The sequence below is a fragment of the Scyliorhinus canicula genome, chromosome 9, assembly GCF_902713615.1.
Source record: "Scyliorhinus canicula chromosome 9, sScyCan1.1, whole genome shotgun sequence".
In the NCBI taxonomy this organism is placed as follows: Eukaryota; Metazoa; Chordata; class Chondrichthyes; order Carcharhiniformes; family Scyliorhinidae; genus Scyliorhinus; species Scyliorhinus canicula.
This window is the reverse complement of record NC_052154.1, coordinates 1895429-1903057: the sequence shown is the minus strand read 5'-3', so window position 1 is coordinate 1903057 and position 7629 is coordinate 1895429. Positions and strand designations below refer to the sequence as shown.

Below are 7629 nucleotides of genomic sequence, written 5' to 3'. Positions count from 1 at the left end.
CACCAGTCACACCGGCACCTCCTGAAATTACCGGCAAACACATTCCCCAAAGAAACCACGGACATCAACGTTTTAAACCCTAAATTCCAAACATTTTGGAGGAAAACTTTGTATAGTGTTATGGGAGGAGGGGCAATGGGGATACAGAGGAGTCTTCACTGGGCTCACTGGGAGTGAAGGGGAGTGACTCTGAGTGAGGGAGTGAGAGGAGCTGACTCCTCACTCTGCTCCCTAGGAGAGGAATGAGTGTAAAAGGAGTGAGTCTGAGTGAGGAGGGAATGGGGGAAGGGGAGTGAGTACAAAAGGAGTGAGTCTGAGTGAGGAGGGAATGGGGGAAGGGGAGTGAGTATAAAAGGAGTGAGTCTGAGTGAGGAGGGAATGGGGGAAGGGGAGTGAGTATAAAAGGAGTGAGTCTGAGTGAGGAGGGAATGGGGGAAGGGGAGTGAGTATAAAAGGAGTGAGTCTGAGTGAGGGAGTGAGAGGAGCTGACTCCTCACTCTGCTCCCTAGGAGAGGAATGAGTGTAAAAGGAGTGAGTCTGAGTGAGGAGGAAATGGGGAAGGGGAGTGAGTATAAAAGGAGTGACTCTGAGTGAGGGAGTGAGAAGAGCGACTCTCTGCGGGGGGGAGGGAGTGAGTATAAAATTTTTGGAGTGACTGGTCGGCGCCCCCGGGCCAAAAGGCACCGCTGGGATTCGAACCCAGGGTCTCCTGTTTACTAGACAGGCGCTTTAACCAACTAAGCCACGGCGCCGCCGACTCAGCCTCCGGAATAGCTGCTTCTAGACTCGGTGCGCCTGCGCACTTGCACTCCACTCCCACCGCCGGCATTGCGCCTGCGCACTCCACTCCCACCCGCCGGCATCGCGCCTGTGCACTCTACGCCCACCGCCGGCATCGCGCCTGCGCACTGACCCTGACCGCAACCGTGGATAATGGGGGAGGGGCAACGTGGAGGGGGCGGGGCAATGTGGAGGGGGACAATGGGGATAATGGGGGAGGGGCAATGTGGAGGGGGAGGGGCAATGGGGATAATGGGGGAGGGGCAATGTGGAGGGGGAGGGGCAATGGGGATAATGGGGGAGGGGCAATGTGGAGGGGAGAGGGAATATGGATAATGGGAGGGGCAATGTGGAGGGGGAGGGGCAATATCGATAATGGGGAGGGGCAATGGGGAGGGGGAGTGGTAATGAGGAGGGGCAATGGGGATAATGGGGAGGGGCAATGAGATAATGGGGGAGGGGCAATGTGGAGAAGGAGGGGCAATGGGGATAATGGGGAGGGGTAATGGGGATAATGGGGAGGGAAAATGGGGATAATGAGGAGGGGCAATGGGGATAATGGGGAGGGACAATGGGGATAATGGGGAGGGACAATGGGGATAATGGGGAGGGGCAATGGGGATAATGGGAGAGGGGAGGGTCAATGGGGATAATGGAGAGGGGCAATGGGATAATGGGGAGGGACAATGGGGATAATGGGGAGGGACAATGGGGATAATGGGGAGGGGTAATGGGGAGGGGCAATGGGGATAATGGGAGAGGGGAGGGTCAATGGGGATAATGGAGAGGGGCAATGGGATAATGGGGAGGGGCAATGTGGAGGGGAGGGGCAATGGGGATAATGGGGGAGGGGCAATGTGGAGGGGGAGGGGCAATGGGGATAATGGGGAGGGGCAATGGGGATAATGGGGAGGGGCAATGTGATGGGGAGGGGAAATGGGGATAATGGGGAGGGGCAATGGGATAATGGGGAGGGGCAATGTGGAGGTGAGGGGCAATGGGGATAATGGGGAGGGGCAATGTGGAGGGGGAGGGGTAATGGGGATAATGGGGAGGGGCAATGTGATGGGGAGGGGCAATGGGGATAATGGAGAGGGACCATGTGGATAGTGGGGGTGGGGCAATGTGGAGAAGGTGGGGCAATGGGGATAATGGGGAGGGGCAATTGGATAATGGGGAGGGGCAATGGGGATAATGAGGAGGGGCAATGGGGGTAATGGGGAGGGGCAATGGGATAATGGGGAGGGGCAATGGGGATAATGGGGAGGGGCAATGGGATAATGGGGAGGGGCAATGTGGAGAAGGAGGGGCAATGGGGATAATGGGGAGGGAAAATGGGGATAATGAGGAGGGGCAATGGGGATAATGGGGAGGTGCAATGGGATAATGGGGAGGGGAAATGGGGATAATGAGGAGGGGCAATGGAGAGGGGAAGGGGCAATGGGGATAATGGGAGAGGGGAGGGGCAGTGGGGATAATGGGGAGGGGCAATGGGGATAATGGGGGAGGGGCAATGGAGAGGGGAGGGGCAGTGGGGATAATGGGGAGGGGCAATGGGGATAATAGGGGAGAGGCAATGTGGAGGGAAGGGGCAATGGGGATAATGGGGGTGGGGCAATGTGGATAATGGGGAGGGGCAATGTGGAGGGAAGGGGCAATGGGGATAATGGGGGTGGGGCAATGGGGATAATGGGGGAGGGGCAATGTGGATAATGGGGAGGGGCAATGTGGAGGGGGAGGGGCAATGGGCATAATGGGGAGGGGCAATGTGGAGGAGGGGCAATGGGGATAATGGGGAGGGGCAATGTGGAAGGGAGGGGCAATGGGGAGAATGGGGAGGGGCAATGGGGAGAATGGGAAGGGGCAATGTGGAGGGGGAGGGGCAATGGGGTAATGGGGAGGGGCAATGGGGATAGTAGGGGAGGGGCAATGTCGAGGGAAGGGGCAATGGGGATAATGGGGGTGGGGCAATGTGGAGGGGCAATGGGCATAATGGGGAGGGGCAATGTGGAGGGGGAGGGGCAACGGGGTAATTGGGAGGGGCAATGGGGATAATGGGGAGGGGCAATGGGGATAATGGGGAGGGGCAATGGGGATAATGGGGAGGGGCAATGTGGAGGGGGAAGGGCAACGGGGTAATGGGGAGGGGCAATGGGGACACCTGCTGAAACCTGTGAGTTTGGCAGCGTGCTTAACGAGACTGTGCGAGACAGTTTTGTCTGCGGTGTTCGAGATCCGGCAACTCACTGCAAACCTTTGGCTGAGAGCCACCTGGATGGCAACGAGCGGTGAGATCGCCATCCCCCGGGAGAGCGCAGAGCAGGCCATCCAGGAACTCCAGGGCATCACTGTCTCAAATTTAGGCCATGACCGGAGAAAATGGCCCTCCGACGATGGGGTAAACTCTGTAGAGAAGCTGGCGTCTGCCGCAGAGACACCCAAAAGCCACCGTGAATTTTCCCCCGAGATTAAGGGCTGGTTGTCAACCACATGCCGGCACCAACCAGTCATCGAGACTGGACAGATCGACAGACCCACAAAGGCCCATCCCCCCTCTGCCACCCTGCTGGGCGTGATCGCCACCCACATGACCAGGCCTAGTATCTAGAGGAGGAAGACGCCCCCTACTGGCAGCTGCACTGCGCGGGGAGGAAGGGGGTGAGCAAAGGTCCGTCGGTGAGAGTCCAACAGGAGGACAGATGGCGGGTGCTAATTCATCGGGAACGACCGCTCTCATTACCGTGAAAAGCTGAGTGAAGGGGTGTCGGGGGAATTTGAGAGGCATCGAATGGAGATGGTGACCTCACTCAAGGAGTGGCTGGATGAGACTCCTGTCCCGATGAAGGAGGCTTTGGAAAAGATTTGGAAAAGGGCAGCACGGTAGCATAGTGGTTAGCATCAATGCTTCACAGCTCCAGGGTCCCACGTTCAGTTCCCGGCTGGGTCACTGTCTGTGCGGAGTCTGCACGTCCTCCCCGTGTGTGCGTGGGTTTCCTCCGGGTGCTCCGGTTTCCTCCCACAGTCCAAAGATATGCGGGTTAGGTGGATTGGCCATGCTAAATTGCCCGTAGTGTCCTAAAAAGTAAGGTTAAGGGGGGGTTGTTGGGTTACGGGTATAGGGTGGATATGTGGGTTTGAGTAGGGTGATCATTGCTCGGCACAACATCGAGGGCCGAAGGGCCTGTTCTGTGCTGTACTGTTCTATGTTCTATGTCAACGGAGGACCTGGAATACACCGGGGAACATTGCCAAGACCCGAACATTCGGGTACATACGGCAAACCCGCTGCCAATCCAGGAGCAAGGAGAGGTGTTGAAGGAAGTGGAGGAGGCATTGTCACAGCACAGCGACCAGTTCACCTCGATGGGTGAGGAGCTGCGGAGGGGGGTAAAGAGTAACAAAAGACTGAGAGCCAAGGTGGAGGAGCTGCAGAACAGAAAGTAAGGTTAAGGGGGGGGGGTTGTTGGGTTACGGGTATAGGGTGGATACGTGGGTTGAGTGGGGTGATCATGGCTCGGCACAACATCGAGGGCCGAAGGGCCTGTTCTGTGCTGTACTGTTCTATGTTCTAACAGGTCACAAAGGCAGAGTCTAAGGATGATGGGAATGCCTGAGGGGGTGGAGGCTGATGAGATGGCGGCACTTCAGAGGGGTTGGCAGTTGGGATCGGGGTTGAGGCTGATCCGGGGAATCATGGATTTGAGCTGGAGAGGTTCAGGTGCGAGGTTTCGGAGATGGGGAGAGGGGTGAAGGAGTTGGAACGATTTGTTTTTAAAGGGGCGGTTCACAAGCTTGTAGGATTGAGGGGGGAGTTTGGGTTTCCACATGAGCAGGGTTTTCGGTAGATGCAGGTGTGGGATTTTGCTGGATAGCGTTGCCTCCTCGTTGGAGGGCGTGCTGTCGGTAAAGTGGTTGCAGGGAGGGGTTGTTTTGGCGATTTATGGGAGGATTTTGGAGGAGAATAAGGTGTCTATGGAGGGGGTTAAGGCCAAGTAGGAGGACGAGCTGGGGATGGTGCTGGAGGAGGGAGTGTGGTGTGAGGTGCTGCGGAGGGTGAATACCTCACGGCCTCACGGTAGCATGGTGGTTAGCATCAATGCTTCACAGCTCCAGGGTCCCAGGTTCGATTCCTGGCTGGGTCACTGTCTGTGTGGAGTCTGCACGTCCTCCTCGTGTGTGCGTGGGTTTCCTCCGGGTGCTCCGGTTTCCTCCCACAGTCCAAAGATGTGCGGGTTAGGTGGATTGGCCATGCTAAAATTGCCCGTAGTGTAAGGTTAATGGGGGGATTGTTGGGTTACGGGTATACGGGTTACGTGGGTTTAAGTAGGGTGATCATTGCTCGGCACAACATCGAGGGCCAAAGGGCCTGTTCTGTGCTGTACTGTTCTATCTATCTATCTACCTCAACTCGTGCGTGAGACTGGGGTTGATGCAGTTGAAGGTGGTGCACAGAGTACACCTATGAAGTAGAGGATGAGCCGGCTGTTTGAGGGGGGAGAGAATACTTGTGAACGGTGTGGGAGAGCCCATGTTCACATGTGGTGGTCCTGCCTGAAGTTGGAGAAACTTTGAGGGTTGTTTTTCAGCTCCAGGTGGGCAATCCTGCGTGTGGACTTGGAGCTGGTCTCTCTGGGGACCATATTCAGGGTGTTGGAGCTGCTGGAGTTGCAGGCGGGAGGAGGGTAGTTGTATTAGCCTTTGCCTCGTTGATTGCTTGCAGGTGGGTTCTGTTGGGGTGGAGGTCAGCTTCTCCACCCTCTACCTCAGTGAGGCTGAGGACAGGTTATTGTTTTTGGGGGAGTAATGTTTTTGTTTGGTAAAATGTTAAAATGCTAGAAATATGAGTAAAAATACTTTTTAAAAAGTCTGGAATTGAAAACTAGTCACGATAATGGTGACGATGAAACTTTCATAAAAAACACCCATGGTTCACTAATGTCCTTTGGGGAATGAAATCTGCTGGTCTGGTCTAACAGCATAGAGGGTGTACATACTCCTCAGGTACTGCAGCGGTTCAAGAAGGCAGCTCACCACCACCTGCTCAAGGGCAACTAGGGATGGGCAACAAATTCTGGTCTACCCAGCGACAACCAACATCCTGTGAAATAATTTTGAAAAAATTCCTGGATCCTTGGGTGGGATTCTCTGATGGTCGATGCCAGAATCGTGATTGGGTGGAGAATTGGTTTTGACACTGAAATCATGGCGGGTGGCGGTTGCCAAATTGCAATGCTCCGGTGCCTCGATAGCGGCACCGATGCGTTCCACTCCGCACGTACATTAAACACCGATTGCATATCATTAGCGGGCCTGACCCGGTATTCTCCAGAGCCTCCGCGATTCTCCGTCTCCACAGCGGGGAATTCCCAAAGGCTGTCCCCCTCCAGTCTTCTCCTGCTCCCGTCGGTTATGGGTGGCCTTCTCCTGGGGGGGCGGGGGAACAGAAAACGCACAGTGCTGGACAGTCCGAATCATGCAGGTCGGTAGTTGGTGATTTCAGTGGCCAAGGCACCCGGCCATGGTAGTTGGTATGGATGCTGGCATGTGGGGTAGGGTGGGGGAATTGCACCGCCCTCCAGTTTGGTGGGGGATACGGGTGTGTGGGACGGGGTTTGGTGCCAGGGGCACAGTGCTGCCTACTCAGTCTGCCTCCCTGAGGAGGTTGGGCAGTTTCTTCGGCCCGGGCGGTCTTGCTGACCCCCTCTGCCACCTGCACCCCGGCACAGTAAATGGCAGCGGCTGGCAGCCTCCTTCCCGGGGCAGAGGGTCGTCCACCTCTCCTCCACTGCGTCCAGGAGGGTCTGGAGCTCAGCGTCTGTAAAATGGGGTGATGCTCTCGTCGTTGCCATCTTGTTGGCTGGGATGGTGTGTCTGGGGAGTGCAGTGTGTATGTGCGGCTTGTCAGCCTCCTGAGTGTCAATCACGAATCCGGTGAATCCGGAACCGTTTCTCATTAGAATCGATTACGTTCCATGTGCTGCCGGTGCTAACCCCTTAACGGTACCAGAATCGGTCTGGGTGTGGCGCCAGTTTTGCTGTCATGGAAGTCCACAAATCCTGCCCCGGCGCCAACACTTAATCTCAGGAATGGAGAATTCTGCCACTTCTCTTTTGTACTAAACTTACTGAATGCCTTTTGAAAATCCAAACATAGAAACTTAGAAAATAGAAGTAGGAGGAGGCCCTTCGGCCCCTCAAGCCCACTCTGCCATTCATTATGATCATGGCTGATCATCCAACTCAATAGCCTAATCCTGCTTTCTCCCCATAACCTTCGCCTTAAGTACTATATTTCATTTCATTTCATTTCATTCATTTCATATATCTGACTTCTTGAAAACATATGTTTTGACCGCAACTGTTTTCTGTGGGAAAGAATTCCACTCTCTGGGTGAAGAATTTTCGCCTCATCTCTGTCCTAAATGGTCTACCCCGTATCCTCAGACTGTAACCCCTGGTTCTGGACACGCCCACTATTAGGAACCCTGCCTAGTTCTGTTAGAATCTTAGAGACCCCCTTATTCTTCACAGTGGCACAGTGTTTAGCACTGCTGCCTCACAGCACCAGGGACCCGCGTTCAATTACAACCTTGGGTCACTATCTGTGCGGAGTCTGCACGTTCTCCCCCTGTCTGCGTGGTTTCCTCCGGGTTCTCCGGTTTCCTCCCACAGTCCAAAGAAGTGCAAGTTAGGTGGAGTGGTCATGCTAAATTGCCCTAGTATCCAAAAGGTAAGGTGAGGTTACCGGGATGGAGCGGGGGCCTGTGGCTAGGTAGGATGCTCTTTCAGAGAGTCTGTGCAGACTTGATGGGCTGAATGGCCTCCTTCTGCACAGTAGAGTTTCTATGA

General features: G+C 55.3%; 1 non-coding gene across 1 annotated transcript; it reads right to left on the bottom strand.

Annotated features, from left to right (window-relative positions):
• Positions 1-678: 678 nt before the first annotated feature.
• trnat-agu lies at positions 679-752 on the bottom strand. Its single transcript has one exon. It is a non-coding gene; the product is annotated as a tRNA-Thr (tRNA).
• Positions 753-7629: the final 6877 nt, after the last annotated feature.